The sequence below is a fragment of the Vitis riparia genome, chromosome 17, assembly GCF_004353265.1.
Source record: "Vitis riparia cultivar Riparia Gloire de Montpellier isolate 1030 chromosome 17, EGFV_Vit.rip_1.0, whole genome shotgun sequence".
In the NCBI taxonomy this organism is placed as follows: domain Eukaryota; kingdom Viridiplantae; phylum Streptophyta; class Magnoliopsida; order Vitales; family Vitaceae; genus Vitis; species Vitis riparia.
The window spans coordinates 1,849,363-1,868,272 of NC_048447.1; positions in this window are offsets into that span (position 1 = coordinate 1,849,363).

Here is an 18,910-nt window from a genome sequence, read left to right on the forward strand (position 1 = left end):
TCAAAATAAAAAATTATTTTCAAAATCAATTTATTAAAAAAAAAAAAGTTTTTGATTTTTTAATTTTTAAAAATAACTTTGCACCTTCCATTTTTGTATCACTTTTAAGTTAGAAAAGGAATGGGGATAATCATTCCCGCTTCCTATTCCCACTCACCTAACATGGCCTTTTAAGTTGCTAAAGCTTTCACAAGACACTAATGGTGTTAGTTTTTTTTTTATTTTTTGCTGAAAGTAATTTGTTTTCAGAATTTAGATAATTTCTTTTTTTTTTTTTTTACTTTTTCATAATTTATTATAAACTTTTTACTAAGTAAAAAAACCAAAATATGTAACTTTTTCTAAATAGAAAAAATAACATATTGGTTTTTCTTTACTTTTTAATACTTAATAGAAACAAAATACCATAAAAATAAACAACATAATATTTAATATTATTAAGTATTAAAGTTCTATTTAGAATTAAGTAAAAAAACAAACACCACCTAACAACTTTTCTAGTTGCTTATGCACGCCTTCCGCCTTCCATCCCTCTCTCTCTCTCTATCTCTTCCATCTCCTGAAATCACGAATGGAAGCTGTCGAAGGTGTTGCTCTTTATTCTTCCTCTGGGGTGTTGTTTTGAAAAGATGAATGACATAGAGAATTGGCTGAATTATATTATTGATGTTGAAGTGTGTATTTATACAAGGAGGTTTGAGATCTTTTTCTATAAGTCAGGAATCAGCTTACCATATTCTAAACTATCCAGCTATAAGTCAGGAATTACAATAGGAAAACTAACATATACATATCATCTATTCTTAATATGGAAGATTTAGGAAGATTGACTTTCCAACACTCCCCCTCAAGTTGGAGAGTGGATATCTTGCACTCCTAACTTGCGAATCATAGGAGCAAAAATCTCCTTTCCCAATGGTTTGGTTAGAATGTCTGCAAGTTGGTGTGCTGAGCTCACATGTCTTGTAATAATGGAACCATCTTAGATCTTGTCCCTAATATAGTGACAATCCATCTCAATGTGTTTAGTACGCTCATGGAAAACAAGGTTAGCTATAATGTGCAACGCTGCCTTGTTGTCACAATACAGCAAGGCAGGTTCCTAATGTAAAACACCCAAATCTTTCAAAAGGTACCGAAGCCACGTCAACTCACAACAAGCTCCTGTCATTGCACGATACTCTACTTCGGCTAAAGAGAGTGACACTGTTTTCTGTCACTTTGATCTCCAAGAAATCAGTGAAGGTCCAAGGAATACACAGTAGCCTGTAGTGGACTTTCTAGTAAGTGAACAACCTGCCTAATCAGAATCACAATAGGCTCTCAATTTGAAATCATTATTCGAAGAAAAGAACAGACCCTGACCAGGTGCATTCTTGAGATAACGCACAACTCTAAACACTGCTTCCATATGAGCCTTTCTCGGTTGATGCATAAACCGGCTTAACACATGAACTACATAAGTGATATCTGGCCTCGACACAGTTAGATATATTAACCTTCCAACCAATCTCCTATAATGACCTTGATTCTTGAGCAAATCGCTCTTATCAGACAATTTCAATCCTCGTTCCATAGGTGTATCAATAGGGGCAGCGCCCAACAATCTCGCATCCTTAATAGTCTCTAATGCATACTTACGTTGGGAAATAAAAATCCCATTTTTAGAAGTAGAAACCTCAATTCCAAGAAAGTATTCCAAGAAACCTCAATAAAAATCCGATGAAAATGACTATGCGGAAATTTTTTTGTTGTAGCAATGCTCATAGGATCATTTCCAGTAATCAGAATATCATCAACATATATCAAGAGGGTAGTAAAGGACTTGCCTTGTTTTCTGGTGAACAAAGAATAATCGGCTCGAGATTGTGCATAACCGGCGGATTGAATAGCTTCTGAGAACTTGGCGAACCACTAGCGAGAAGCTTGTTTCAGACTGTAGAGTGATTTATGAAGGCGACATACCAAGTGTTCCTCCCCCTGTCGTCGAAGCCCTGGCGGCGGAGACATATATATTTCCTCATGTAAGTCGCCATGAAGAAAAACGTTGTTAACATCCATTTGATGAAGAGATCAGCCACGGGTTGCGGTCAATGCAAGCAAGTAGCGGACAGATATGATATTGGCAGTGGGGGAAAAGGTATCCTGATAATCGACACCTTCTAATTGAGTAAAGCCTTTCGCTACCAATTGTGCTTTGTAACACTCAATAGACCCATTTGAACGGTGTTTAATTTTATACACCCATCGACAGCCAATCAGTGTCTTGCCGGCCGGAAGTGGAGTGAGAGACCAAGTGCCATTAGCTTGGAGAGCTTGCAATTCAGAACGCATTGCCTCTTGCCACTCAGGATGAACGGCGGCTTCCGAATAAGACCTGGGTTCAGTGACAGCACTATGTTGAGCAACAAAAGATCTATATGCAGGCTTATATCTGTGATAAGAAACATAATTGGCCAGTGGATATCGTGTACCTTTAGTTGGACTTGGAATCAAGGAAGACGATTGATCGGAGGAAACGTGGGAGCAAACATAATCGTGGAGCTTGATTAGCGGGGCGATATGGCGGCTAGAGCAACGGAACGGAGTGGCTGGTTTGGGTGAGTGTGTTTCTAGTGAAAAGATGGGTGTCTCGGCTGGAGGAGCGGACGGGATGGATGCAAACGGTGGCACCGGAGAAGGTGATACTAGAGTTGTAGAAGGCGATGGTGGAGGGTTTGGATCAATCTGAGAAGAAGGTTTGATAACGAGTTCGGAAGGTCGAGAAGGAGAGGAAAAGTCGTCATTTTCTGTGATGGGAGATGGTGTGCTTGTGTGGTTGGAAAGAAGAGGGGAAAATGCGTGAGAAGTAGAGTTAAGGGAGGAAGAAATGTCGTGGGCCACCAAGGGGATCAGACCAGAATTATGGGTCAACGAAGGGAGAGTAGAGTTGGGCTTGAGAGAGACATAAGGAAAAATATCTTCATGAAATTTGACATCTCGGCTAGTAAAGACCTTTTTGGTTGATAAATCAAATAATTTGTATGCTTTCTGACCAACAGGATAACCGATGAAGATGGATGGCATGACACGATAATCAAATTTGTGAGAGGTGTGAACATTGGTGGCATAGGCTAAACATCCGAAAACACGGAGATGGGAGTAAGAAGGTGGTTTTGAGTAAAGCAATTCAAAAGGAGTTTTGAAAGACAATACTGGTGAAGGTAACCGATTGATGATGTGTACGGCAGTGAGAGAACACTCCCCCCAAAATTGAGTGGGAACTTGAGCATGGAATTTCAAAGCTCGGGCTACTTGTAAAATATGACGATGTTTACGTTCCACAACCCCATTTTGTTGAGGCGTGTAAACACAAGAATGCTGAAAGATGACACCATTATCTTGAAAAAAAGAACGAAGTGAAGTAAATTCTCCACCATTATCACTTCGAAAAGTTTTAATGCGAAATTCAAATTGTGTGAATAGATAGTTGAAGAAACGTTTTAAAAGTGATTGTGTTTCATCTTTATGTCACATTAAAAATATCCAAGTGAAACGTGTATAATCATCAACAATAGTGAGAAAGTAATGGGCACCAAACAGAGAAGGGTGTCGATAACTACCCCAAATGTCACAATGAATAATCTCAAAAGGTTTTGTAGAAGAAATAGCACTAGTACCAAAAGGTAAACGACTTTGCTTAGCCAAAGGACATATAGGGCAAGCATTATTGGACTGAACAAAAAAATTCAAAAAATTCTTGGCAATGAAACTCAAACGAGAAGGTGATACATGACCTAAGCGACTGTGCCAGAGATCGGTGGAAGAGATGGCGAGATTGCAGGCTGGTTGGTTTGTGGATGAGGAATGGTTGGTTAAAGATTTCTCTGTCGCTAGTGCCACCAAATAGTATAGTCCGTCACGTTGTTTACCCAAACCAATCGTCCTCCTCGTAGCCAGATCCTGCAAAATACACCAATAAGGGAAAAACGTCACTGAACAATTTAGACCTCTTGTCAAACGACTAACTAATATTAAATCAACTTTGAATGTAGGCACAAATAAGACATCATGCAGATAATATACAGAATTCAGAGGCAAAGTCCCTTTTGTAATAATATTCGTTTTTTCTCTACTAGGCAACAATACGGGCGGTAACGAGCAATTTTTATCTTTATGCAATAACTTAGAGGATGAAGTAATATGATCTGTCGCCCCACTATCAATAATCCAATTGCGGGAAGCGACTTTGGACAAACCTGGCTTTGTTACCGCATTCACTTTGGAACTAGAGTTTTCATCTTGGTTATTAAGAAGTGACAAAAGTTGCTTGAGTTGGGCTTCTGACAATGCAACTGCATGTTTCCCTTCATCTGCCTCAGAAACTTGGTTAGCCGCAGAAAAACTTTTATTCTGATTTGAGTTTGAGCCTAAGTTCATTCTTGCTTTAGGATGGCCTGGTGGGTATTCATGTAGTTGAAAACACTTTTGGACCCAAAGACCCATATCTCCACAATACGAGCACTAGGGGCGTCCTCTTCCAGAACCCATGCGGCGCCGATCTTGATCAAAAAATGGTTTGCCATCTTGTCCCTGAGAAGACCGATTCACCTGAAAATTTTGAGAACCAGAGGGGCGATTAGTCGGTTCCATCCTTCCTGTGTTCGATCGATCTATTCTGTCCTTCCAAGTTGCCGAAGACTTGTCGTTGCTGTGCACGACCATAGCAACACTTGCGGCAGATTCCGCTGCTGTGTTCGTCGAAGTGAGGAGGCGCTGCTTTTCTTCTTGAGAGACAGAGGAGTATGCTTGGCGGACAGAAGGGAGAGGGTTCATCAGGAGGATTTGCCCGCGAATAGCACTATAAGATTCATTCAAACCCATCAGAAATTGCATCAATTTTTGTTGATCTTGTTGTGCCCCATGTGCTGCAACGTTGTAGGAAGCCAGTTCATCCCACAGGCCTTTCAATTTTGTGTAATAGGAAGAGACAAAGAGTTGCTCTTGTCGAAGACAAGCAATATCTCGCTGAATTTCAAAGATGCGAGGCGCATTGCTCTGAGAGAATCGCTCACAGAGATCTTCCCAAACTTCACGAGCAGTAGAATAATAGATTACACTATCCGCAATTTCTGGATTGAGAGTATTGACGATCCAGGAGTGAACCATGTCATTACATCGTGACCAAGTCGCATAACCTTCAGGATCAATTTCTTCTGAAGGAGCCTTGATCGAGCCATTAACAAAACCCAATTTGTTCTTGGAATTTAAAGCTAGAATCATAACCCTTTTCCAAGCCGAATAATTGTCTCCATTCAAAGATTTGGAAATCAAAACCAAACCTGGGTGATCTGAATGGTGAGTGAAATAGGGATTGGAGATATCTGCCTTTGAGAAATCTGTAGGAATCTCTGATTTTGCCATGATGATTGAAGAAAAGAGATGCTATACATGATGGGAGTGTTTACCTGCACCAAGCAGTTTTGTTTGAAGAGTATTGTTGGTTACTCTTTGCTGAAAATGCATTTAAAAATCAAAATATGAATGAACATCCAAATTTGGAAGTTGCCAAGAATATGTCTAGGCGGCCCTTGGCTACAAATGCGCTTGGTCTCTACTTCTACAGTCCGAACCATCCGATCAATGGGAAACTGTATTGAATAGCGAAATGTGGACTGCAGCAGATGAATACATTCTTCTACGTTTAAGATTAACTTACTCTTATCTTCCTTTCCAATTGAAGAGATGTTTTGCTTACTGTGCTATATTCCTAAGAGGTTGTGAATTTGAGGTAAATGAGTCGGTCCTCTTATGGATGGCTGAAGGTTTAATTCAGCAACCAGCAGAAAATCCGGAAATGGAAGACTTAGGTGCTGAATATTTTCGTGAGTTGCTCAAAAGGTCCTTTTTCCAACAATCCATCAACGTGTCAAAATTTGTGATGCATGGCCTTATTTGTGATTTAGCTCGAGCCTTTGTTGGGACATACGTACTACGTCTTGGAGGATGAGAGGGATTACAACGAAGTCATCTCTGAAAGAACTTATCAGTTTTCATTCACTTGTTAGGTTGTAGAAGTGTTAAAAAAGTTTGAAACCTTCAAAGAAGTAAATTATTTACGAACCTTCTTAGCAATATTACCAACTGCTGCACCAGAAGATAATGAAGCAGTTTGCAACTCAACTACTAGGGTCCTTGACGAATTGTTGGCAAAATTCAAATGCTTAAGGATTCTCTCTATCAGGGGTTATCAGTTAAGTGAGCTACCACATTCAATTGGTACTTCCATGTATCTGCGGTATCTTAATTTGTCCCTGACTGCAATCAAAGGGTTACCTGAATCAGTGGTTACTCTTTTACATTTACAAACGTTGCTATTACATGGCTGCAAGAGTCTAACTGAGTTACCTCAGAGTATTGGGAACTTAACTAATCTACGGCATCTTGATATCAGAGGCACAGATCAATTACAGGAAATGCCTCCACAAATAGGCAACTTAAAAGCTTTGCGAACTTAATCGAAGTTTATTGTGAGCAAAGGCAGCGGTTCAAGCTTATATAGAAAATGAGGAAGAAAACCTAATCTCATTCTTTTTATAACTTATACTACTCTCTTGTAAGGATGATAATGCCCATCATGTCTTACTATTAATTATATATTGATTATGTTATTAATTATGTTTGTTGTACTGTTAAGATAAATTGGAATTCAAAAAACCTTCCTTTGTCAATGTTGCGCATTCGATGAGGTCTATTGCTATTAGACAATGCCTAATTGAATATTTTAATGGACTATTAATGTTGATATTCTCTTGTCCCAAACTTGGTTTGTTTTTCTATTTTCTTTTGGGCTATAATAAAGATTTAATGGATTATTGATGTTGATGTTCTCTTGTCCCGTATTTGATTAATCTCTTACTTTGTGTTTTAACTATTGATAATAATTTTTTTGTAATTATTCTTAGGGTCACATATGCCAATTGGTATACACACTTGTTTTCCTATTATATTTTTATTGTCATTTCTTTCTATCTATTTTTAGAAGTATTCACTTATATATCTTTTTTTGAAATTGTAATTGATTTTAGTTTTTTGTGCATGTAGGTCATCTTTTTTAGGAAATTAACATTGTAGTTGGATAAGCTAGTATGGAGGAGTATGTTGAAGACCAAAGCACAATAGGGTTGCATGTAAAGAAAAAATGGACTATGTTAAGGGACTAAACATTAAAGTTGTGACTTTTTTTTTTTTGGTTATTTTAATATATTTTAGCTTTTTTGTGTTTCTTATTTATAAAATAGAAGTTCCCGATTTGTGATTAAATACTGCAATTTGGAAATGTATTACCAGGTGAAAAATTAAGTGCAACAACTAATTTCATTGGTACATAATTTTTTTTCTTATGTGTATGCGTTATTTCAATAGCAGGTGAAAAATTAGGTGCAACAATTATTAAATTAAAACTAAATTTAAAATTAAAAAATTATCTTCCTTGATGCTTTTACTAAGTGTCAAGGAATGAGAGTAACCACATGTAGTGTGAACAACTAACAATGACGCTTTTTTTAAGTGTCAAGGATCTCTTCAATGATGCTTTCTAGAAGTGTCCTTATAGTTCAATATTTGAAACTGCTAAACAATGACACTTATAGAAAGTGTCAAGGTTTCTTCTACTCAACAATGGCGCTTATAAAAGTGTCAATGTAGTTTGACATTACTAATGATAACACTTTTTTTAAGTGTCAAGGTTCTCTTCAATGGCGCTTTCTAGAAGCATCATTGTAGGCAAATACTTATTATGACAGGCTACTAGATGACGCTTTGGGGAAACACCATTGTCAATGGCGCTTATACTCAACAATGGCGCTTATAAAAGTGTCAATGTAGTTTGATATTACAAATGATGACACTTTTTTTAAGCGTCAAGGTTTTCTTCAATGGCGCTTTCTAGAAGTGTCATTGTAGGCAAATACTTATTATGACAGGCTACTAGATGACACTTTGGGGAAACGGCATTAAATGTATTTCTTGACACTTAAAAAGCATCATGGTTAACGTTTTTTCTTATAGTGATTAGGGATAACCGCACTGAGGAATTTGTCAAAACTTCAAGGGAAGCTTTCCATTTCAGGGTTGCACAATGCGGGTGTGGACCCCGCATTTCGTGCTCATGCGTTTCCCACTCGATGGCGAGCTTGATTTTTATTTTGAAAAATGATTGATTTTTATTGATTTAAGAAAATGACTTGGAGTCACCACTTATTTTTGTTTTATTTTTAAAGGGTAAACAAAATAAGAAAGAAAAACCCTAAGTGTGACTCCTTATTTTGGAAAAGGTGGTCTGCGAAAAACCGGATCAGGTTCGGGGGTCAGGTTACTTATTGGGAAGGTACGGTAAAGACCGTAGCACCCCTCTAAGTCCCTAAAGTCGGGTCTCTACTAATAAAATGAAGCAATCGTGGCATCTAACAAAGAAATCAATGAATACCCGAATTGATCATGCACATATGGGAATCAATACATGTATATAGGGTGACCAAAGTGAGAATAGGTGCGTACCTGGGCAACGAGCCGTTATGCGCTATCAAGAAGTGAGGTTAGTGCACAATTAAGGAATATTTTCGAGCATGCTATAGAGCAGAATAACATCAATCATGCAAAACCAATCAATCAATCAATTATACAGTCATTTATGTAGGGCCCCCACCAAAGCCCGTTTTATTTTGCATGAATTAATTCCATAAATTCCATTAATTGGAATTACGGAATTTAAATTCATGTTTATTTTAAAATGTTTTAAAATCATGAAAAATACGAAAGTGGATCGCCAAAAAGAAAATGACGGCCAAATTTTATTGAAAAGCGGATTCTTGGAACCTAAACGAAAAAAAACTAAGGATGAAAAATTAAAAAGATGAAACTATTTTTTTAAAAAAAGAATTTGAAAAAAAATATTTGCAAACTAGAGTTTCAGAATCTATTTTAAAATAAAAGATGAAGAAATAAAAAAATAAGTAAATAAAGAAATAAATAAACAAGAGGAAGAGAGGACGCGTGGCTTAAAGGTGGCCATGCACCATGCAGAGTGGAGTGGGAAAAATATAAAGGAGCTATTGGGACCCTTTTAAGATGGTTGGTAAGCAGGCCATTCCGGTACTTGGGTAGTCTGAACGAGCTCTCCTTCAGGGATATGACAAACTAGTCAAAACGACACTATGGAAACACTGTGGTGCATCAAATTTGGTTCCTTGAACTTTCAGACAAGTATATTGATGTCGTATTTGCGAATTACTAAACGCAGAAATAAGAGATATGCCTGCACCCATTGCTATTTCACTGTTGATTCGAATAAAGCCCGAACAGAGAAGATTTCCGCATCCTGTGGCCTGATATACATCACTAATCCAGTAAGTGAATAGCCTTGCATTCGTCGTCACCATAAAGACCTGGACTGACCTGCCAACCAGCTTCAATGCTGTTAAAGTCTTCTTGTTTACCCCAACCCAAATTCTTGATCTAGCCGAATTCCAATAAATACGAGACTCAACATATTGGCAAGCACGTGGAACACTCCAACATATAGCCATATACAAGAGAACAGACGCCACACCTGATGTCTATGGACCATCTTAGACACTTCTAAAGCACCCATCTTCTGTACATATCACAATTGCCTTTGTTCTAGTGCATTAATCAATCCCATCTTCCACGTGGCAGTATCTCATGCAAACATGCTCACAGTCGCCTATGCTTAGTGGAATACACTTCTCTTCACCTGCAAACCTGCCCAACCTTCTCTTTGCATCTACTTGGAACAATCTTCTTAACCCCAGATGGGATCTTGATCCGGCTGGTGCCATCATCAGAGTTGTGGCTGGCGATAATAGCATAATCTTTGGATGCCCTATATTTATCTGAATAGATGCATGGTCCTTTGAAGTAATTAGCCTATTTGTGGCAGAACATTTCTTAGGGATGTATAGATTCATGTTTTGATCCTCTTTGTTCTGCATTTTTGCCTTGTGTTTGCAACTACACCGAAAATCAGGAAACGTGAAGGACGAGAGAAGCTGCCATAAAATTCATTTGGTGCAATCTTCAAGCCCAGAGCGTCATCAGTGTAGAACCGGAGCATGTTGCTTCCGCTGCTGCCAATGTCGAACCTGACGGAGCCACCACCAGCACTGCCGCCTGTGTCACATCCCAGGTTTGATCACGACAGCATGGACCTTGAGGCTAATCGGCTATGGCCTCAAGGCCAGCGCAGGCCTTGATGAGCGAGGTATACATATACATTTGGGTTTGGCGCGCTGGGGAGTGAGAGTTGGCGGTTAAACCAGTTGAGCACGTGTTCCCATACTCCACAATTGATGCGGGCGTTGATGATGGCGTTCCAAGAGAAGACGTTGGGGTTTGGGAGTTGGGACAGGTGTTGATCTTGGATGTGATAGGTGAAGGTCGGGTTTAATGAGTATGCTGGGCATAGATGCGGGTATGGTGGGGCGTGGAATGATGGGTTTGATATGAGCATAGAGAGATGGTCAGTGGGTATGAAAAGAATGGGTATGAAGGACGGGTATGGAGGTTCGTGAAAAGTAGCCATCCGCTTTAAAACGAGACATCTGTCATTGCCAAGCTCATGCATGCACATGGAACATGGGCTGTGCACCCCAAGCTTGTACCCAGAACACCATGCATGACCATTCGAAAAGTGCGGGTTATGATTAGTGGGATGGATAATGAGAGAAATTGGTTGGGTGATAGGATGAAAGAAGGAGATGTGGGTATGATGATGGCATGAAAGGATTAAGTCTGAGATGATGATCAGATGAGGAAAGGAAGACATGGAGTATGGTGAACAAATGGGAAGTGGGCAGCAGGTTGGACACAAAAGAGGTTTAGAAGCGAATTGAGCATGGGTTGGCCATTCCTGTGCATAGTGTTCTAGATACGACAAACATATATTGACCGGAAGTGAATTTGAAAGTCTTGCCAAGACATCCAGAATATGCCATCTTTTGACTGTGGAACATGCTTGAGCTTGTGCTTCACCCTTTCAGTCCACTCAGGTGATGAGTCCGCCCAAAGGCCATTCCACTCAACTTCATTTGCCCATGGATTTCAAACCTGAACAAGCTTGTGGCCATCTACCTCTCTTACCTGCAATAATGAGTATGCATGCCCTTGCACAATGCCACTGGAAGAAACATGCACATCTGAGCCTGAAGGGCTCCTAGCACCGAGTAGAAATCCCTCTTGTTTGAAACGCAACAACTAAGACCATAGTCTTCCACTTGCAAGATCAATCTGAGCTTGAGCACTTCTCATGTCAATCTCCTCTCCAACATCAATAGGAGCCAATGATGAAGATATCTGTCATTTTCTTCGGTCCAAATATCAATTCCTTGAGAAAGGTTTCATTTCGCATGGCCTCCAATGCATTGAAAACATCATAATTCTTCTGCTTTGCAATGGTATGTGCACCGTTCACCAGCCATATAATTTTCCACCGTGTTCTCAGTCAGGAAAAGCAAGGTGCTCCACATCACGCTCATCCAAATCTGGTGCAGCTACAAACTGGCTCAAGTGGTTTCTCAGCAGGCAAGCAATGATAGACGCGTCTTGAAACTCCATTTTTCTGAAGCCAGGGGTTATTGTTGAATCCGACAACTTACAGAACTTGAATGTTCCATTCATTGTCATTCATGCCCCCAAGGGCTTCTTCCCTCAAGCACAAATCAGATTACAAAACCAAGGGTCCAAAATAAATCCAGAAATGTGAACCAGAAGCCAAGATATAGATTAAAATACCAGAAATGGAGGAGGAAAAGCAACGAGATACAGTGTACCCGTGATAGAGCAAACAGAATGAGCCAAGCATTAGGTGGTATCCCCTTTCATAAATCTCGCCTCATGCAAGGTATTGATGAAACAGTTACGAAGAAACAGAGCATCTCTTTGAGCAACAACAAATAATGAAAGAGAAGAAAGAAAGAAAAAAAAAATAGAAGAAAATAAAAATCATGAAAGATAGAGAACTCATGTAGTCTCATCACAAGATCAATCTATGGGCTCAAAACAGGTGGGATGAAAGAGAAGATTAAATCAATTCATACAATCCATGTACGCGGTAGCTTCAAATGAAACCCAAGACAATGAGATATTAGCAAGGCAGGTATATCTAAACAGTGAATGAGGGTTAAACACACAGGAAAACCATGAAAAACAATGTTAAGCACATAGAAAAAGACATGAAAAACAATGTTATAGGAAAATATGAGCTGAAAATCCACCATGCCCGCACCTGGGAGAGCTTCTTTCTAGCAGAAATGAGCAAGCAGACTCCTCTCTTCCTCAAGCTCTCTGCTATCACTCCTCACCTATACCCAATCTGCCCCCCTCTGTTTTCCTCTCTAGTCTTTTTCTCCTTTTCTCACTATAAATCTCCTCTGTTTCTCACAGCTCTCTTCCTCCCGGCTCTAGGAAAATCCCTGCTCTCTCTGGTTCTCTCTCAAACTCACCCACAAATATCTCTCTGTTTGGTGTCTTCACCTCACCAGAAAACTTGCCCTTCTAGCTCTCTCTCTCTCCCTCTCTCTCGGAAGCTTTTTTTTTTTTCCCAAGCTCTCTCTTCTCTCTTTCTTAGCTTGCCTCCAAAAAAAATATCCTCCAACGGCAAAAGGTCCCCCTGCACCAAAAAGCACCACTTCCCCCCTGCAGATGCAAACCTCCACTACCTCTCCATGCAGCTGGCAGTCCTTCACTACCCCTCCATGCAGCTGGCAGTCCTCTCTCATACGCTCCTGGCAAAAAATCCCCTCTCTCTAGAAATATGTTATCCTTTTCTTAGCTTTCCTCACTCCCGGATTTGCCCCTCAACAGTCTCTGCAGCCCACCATCTCCATAACAGAAAGCATGCTCCTTCTTCTAGAATATTCCTCATCTTTACAGGTGTTGCTCTCCTATTCGTCCTCTAAATCCACTATTTGATTCCACTAATAGCCAACCCGAGAGTGACACGTGGCCAAATATGTTGCAACAAAACAAGCCCCACATGGGGGTCTACAGCGGGGCATATTTGGTCTTCATGTGATGCCATTCTGAGGGACACGGAGGGACTCCAAGAGTTAATGATGGAGTGGGCGAGAGATTTCAGTGATTCAAGAAATGAAAGGGATGAAGTGCATGTCCTAGACTTACTAGAACCTCACACGAATCTGAAAAAGCTCATGGTCTCATTTTATGGTGGATCAAAATTCCCAAGTTGGATAAAAAGTTCTTCATTCTCAAATAGGGTGGATCTTAATCTAAGAAATTGCAAAAACTGCACAACGTTAGCATCTCTTGGGCAATTATCATCACTCAGGAACTTGTGCATCACAGGAATGGATGGTTTGAAGAGGGATGGTGCTGAATTTTATGGGGAGGTTTCTCCTTCTGTAAAGCCCTTTTCATCCTTGGAGACTCTAATATTTGAGGATATGCCAGAATGGAAAAACTGGTCATTTCCTTATATGGTTGAGGAAGTTGGGGCATTTCCTTGGCTTCATCAGTTTAGGACAAGGAACTGCCCAAAATTGATCAAGTCACCTTGTCATCCACCTTCCCTTGAAAAGCTTGATGTATGTGAATGTGCAGAATTGGCAATTCCACTTCAAAGACTTGCATCTGTTTACAAATTAAGTTTAACAGGATGTTGCAGGGCTCACTTGTCTACACGAGATGGGGCTGATCTCAGCTCCCTCATCAACATATTCAACATTCAGGAAATTACAAGTTGCCGAGAGGAATTTAAGCAGTTCTTGGAGACCCTCCAACATTTGGAGATATATGACTCTGCTTGCATGGAGAAGCTGGGAGATGAATTGCAGAGACTCATATCTCTCACAGATATGCGAATTGAGCAGTGCCCAAAACTTGTGTCACTTCCAGGGATTTTCCCACCGGAGTTACGAAGATTTAGTATCAACTGTTGTGCGAGTTTGAAGTGGCTACCTAATGGAATATTGACATATGGGAACAACATCAGCTCTTGTCTCCTTGAATACTTGGAGATACGGAACTGTCCATCGCTAGTCTGCTTCCCCACAGGAATTTGGAAAATGTGTGAATTTGGAGTTCCAATCTCATCTCATGCAGAGCCTCTCATCCGTTCAAAGTTTATGTATACGAAGGTGTCCAGGTCTGAAGTCCTTTCAGGAGGGCGATTTGAGTCCCAGCTTCACATCACTTCAGATTGAAGATTGCCGAATCTCAAGTCACCCCAATATGATTGGAGCCTCCACAGACTCACCTCTCTTACGGGACTCAGAATTGGTGGCCTATTTCCGGATGTGGTCTCATTCTCAGTCAAACAGGGCTTCCCACTTCTTCCTACAACTCTCACACATCTTTCCAAAGACACAATCCAGAATCTGAAAGCCCTTGTCTCCCTTGGTCTTCAGAACCTCACCTCTCTTAAAGAGCTAAGATTCACAGAGTGCCTTAAGCTCCACTCATTTCTGCCAAGTGAAGGGCTTCTTCCCTCTACAGTTTCAATGCTTTTCATCAGGAACTGTCCACTTCTAAGCCGACAATACTCAAAGAGTGGAGAAGACCGGCATGATATTGCCCGCATCCCCTGCATTCCAATGTATAATTAACTGTTCAGCAAATACGAGCAAATTTCTGCTCTTCCTTCATTTTTTGTAGTCAGGTTTGCTTCCCATTCACCAGACACATCCTAATTTGATTAGCCTTATTTCGGTTTTTCTTTCATATGGTAACATATACTTTTTTCTCAAAATGCAGGAGAGAAAAAAACACTTGAAGTGAAAAATTCCCTCAGCAACGGGTTCAATGTACTGTCTTTGTGGCATAATCTTACCATGAAGAAGATGCTTCTCGCGGGCCTTTCCCATACGTTCAATGGCATGCCAGGTAAGGTTTTGAAAACTCAGGATATTTATGCATTCAGAGAAGCAAATCGGTGAACTCTTAGAAAAAACTTGGCACCAATTCTCTGGTAAAACTCAAATAGCTTTCATTATTCTGAGTTGGTGTGATCTTTTCTTGACTAACATTATATAGGTCTTTTTGTAGCATCATGGCCCATAACTTCATATTTATATAGTTCAGTCTGTGGCTTATGTGTCAGTTGTTCATGTCTTCTCCATTAACACCAAAACACACATACAAAATATATTCATCAACCAGTCTTTAGATAGGAACCAACCTGAATCCATTTTGACACTTTTGATGAAGACGGTATGGATCTTCTAAGGCTGATGGAGGGCACCACCTTTCTCTGATTCTCTCAGGCAATGGAAGCGGGAGAGAGAGCGGTTCTGTTCTTTCAAAAGGATGTGATATCCCAAAAGACACAAGTCGAAGCCCTTTTATACCCTCCTGCCTTAGGGACCATACCTATTAGTTATTGGGCCTCACGGGCCTTGGGCCCATCATCTAAAGCCCATGATTGCATTGGGCTCTACACATAAGGTGGCCCATACTCTTAAAACGAACATTAAATAAAATGTCTATAATTCGAATAGCTTAATCATGAATCATTGATTAAGAATCTGTGAGTCCATATCTTAACAATCTCCCACTTGGACCACACATGTTACCAAACAATGTTCATGATGGTAGTTTATCGAGCTCATCTTGCTATTCTATCTTAATATCCTTAAACAATCTGATCTACTAATTAAGTTAACATAGGATTAAAGCGGCCTTCGTTAATTATAATTATAACTAGACCCAACAATGATCACAATATTAACAAAATTAGCAATATGGATCAAGTATGGATGTGTAGCATGGAAATTACATAGAATGTGATATTTAATATGTCTATTTCCAATTGGTCCTACTTTATGACTTAAAAATAGTCAAATTCCACTTTCAACACTTGATGCTAAAGTGCTTTTGAAAGTCATCATTTTAATTCAGAGAATTCAAATACAATAGTCTTTAAAATCAAGATCTGTACAAATAACACAACATAATATCACATCAAGAAAATAAACACAAAGTCTGAATACAAACTCCCACTATACTGGCACATCATCAATGTGTACAACACCCATATGTGTGACGTGCTCATGATATACTTTGGGTGGCAAACCCTTAGTGAGCGGATCCGCAATCATGGAGTTTGTGCTTATGTGTTCAATCGATACTTGAAGACTCTGAACTCTTTCTTTCACAACCAAGAACTTGATGTCAATGTGTTTGGACTTTGACGAACTTTGGTTGTTCTTAGAATATAATTCTGCGGCCTTATTATCACAGTTGATTCTCAACAGTTTCTCAATCCCATCAACTATTTGTAACTGAGTGACAAAATTCCGCAGCCATATCCCATGGTTTGATGCTTCGTAGTAGGCTATGAATTCTGCCTCCATGGTGGAAGAAGCAATAAGTGTTTGTTTAACACTTTTCCATGAAACTGCTCCTCCAGCTAACATGAAGATGTAGCCTGAAGTGGATCTCCTACTGTCAAGACATCCTGCGAAATCAGAGTCCGAATATCCCATGATCTCTAAGTGACTTGATCTACGGTATGTGAGCATGTAATCTTTAGTTCTTTGTAAATACCGCATAACCCGTTTTGCCTTTTTCCAATGATCCATACCTGGGTTACTTAAATATCTGCCTAACATTCCAACAATGTACGCAATATCCGGACGTGTACAAACTTGTGCATACATGAGACTTCCTACTACCGAGGCATAAGGAAATCTCTCCATATCTTTCTTCTCAAGTTCATTTTTCGGACATTGGTGCAAACTAAACTTATCGCCTTTTGCTACATGCGTGTCTCCTGGTGCACAATTGCTCATTCCAAATCTATTCAACACCTTATCGATGTAGGCCTTTTGTGATAACCTAAGTATACCTCTTGAACGATCCCTATGGATCTGTATACCCAGCACAAAAGATGCATTACCAAGATCCTTCATGTCAAATTTACTAAACAGAAATTGCTTGGTTTCATGCAAAAGTCCCACATCACTACTTGCAAGTAGAATATCATCAACATATAACACCAAGATAATAAATTTGCTCCCACTGAACTTGAGGTATATGCATTGATCAACGGTGTTCTCTTTAAAACCAAATGAAGTAATCACCTGATCAAACTTTCGGTACCATTGTCGGGATGCTTGCTTTAAACCATATATGGACCTTTTTAATCTGCATACAAGTTGCTTTGAATCATTACACTCAAAGTTCTCCGGTTGCAGCATGTATATTGTTTCATCAATGTTGCCATTAAGAAACGCAGTTTTAACGTCCATTTGATGTAGCTCTAAATCATAATGAGCTACAAGTGCCATGATGATTCTAAAGGAGTCCTTTGATGAAACTGGTGAAAAGGTCTCCTTATAATCAATGCCTTCCTTTTGAGTGAAACCTTTTGCAACTAGGCGTGCCTTATACCTAACAATGTTGCCTTTTGAATCTCGCTTGGTTTTAAAAATCCATTTACAACCAATCGGTTTTACACCTTTAGGCAACTCTACTAGGTCCCAAACACCATTGTCTTTCATTGATTTCATCTCATCTTTCATGGCTTCTATCCACTTTTTAGAATTAGAACTTTGTTTGACTTGACTTACTGAAATTGGATCGTCTTCTAAACCCATGTCAAACTCATGTTCTTGGAGATATACAACATAATCATCTGAAATTGTACTTCTCCTTTCTCTAGTGAATCCCCTTAGTGACAATTGTACTTGAGGTTCTTGAGGTTGTTGAGTTACCTCTTGATGAACTTGAATCGGTTCCATAACTTGAGCAGGAGGAATCTCAGGTGTGTCTTGAATCCCTGTTATCGACTGTACATTCTGAATAGTGTCATCAACCATAATATGACCATGTCCAGTAGTAATAATAGGAATATTAACATATTCCTCTTCAAAGACCACCTTTCTTAATGGTTCTCTCCCACTTAACTCAACATCCTCAATGAACTTAGCACTACCCATTTCAAAGAAGGATCTAGATGAGGGGTCATAAAATTTGAAACCTCTCGACCTTTTGGAATACCCTACAAAGTAGCAACTCACTGTTCTGGAGTCCAATTTCTTTTCATTTGGCTTGTAAGGCCTGGCTTCAGCTGGACAACCCTAGACATGCAAGTGCCTAATACTAGGTTTCTTGCTAGTCCATAACTTATATGGGGTTTTGGCTACTGCTTTGCTTGGTACTCTATTCAAAATGTAAACTGCAATTTTAATGGCTTCGCCCCAAAGTGATTCTGGTAAGGTGGAATGACTGATCATACTTCTCACCATATCCTTAAGAGTACGGTTTCGCCTCTCTGCTACACCATTTTGGCTCGGAGTCCCTGGCATGGTGTACTGAGGAACGATACCACACTCCATCAAATATTTGGCGAATGGCTCTGGACGTTGTTCTCCGGATCCGTCATATCTACCATAATATTCACCTCCACGGTCAGATTTGACGGCTTTTATTTTCTTGCTTAGTTGGTTCTCAACTTCAGCTTTGAAATTCTTGAACACATCCAATGACTGAGACTTTTCATGAATCAAATAAAGATACCCATAACGCGAGTAATCATCAATGAAAGTGATAAAATATTGTTGTCCATTCCAAGAAGGGGTAGGAAATGGACCACAAATGTCTGTATGTATCAATTCCAAGACGTCACTACACCTATTGGCATTCTTTTTCTTCATATTTGTTTGTTTTCCTTTAATGCACTCTATACAGACTTGAAAGTCTGAGAAATCAAGTGGATGGAGAATTCCATCTAACACAAGTCTTTGTATTCGTTGATTTGAAATATGACCCAAACGTTTGTGCCATAACATTGATGAATTCTCATTCATTAATTTTCGCTTAATGCCATAATTACTTGAATGCAAGGTTTCATTTCCATTAGTGGCCTTTATGTTCAATTTATATAGTTTGTCTG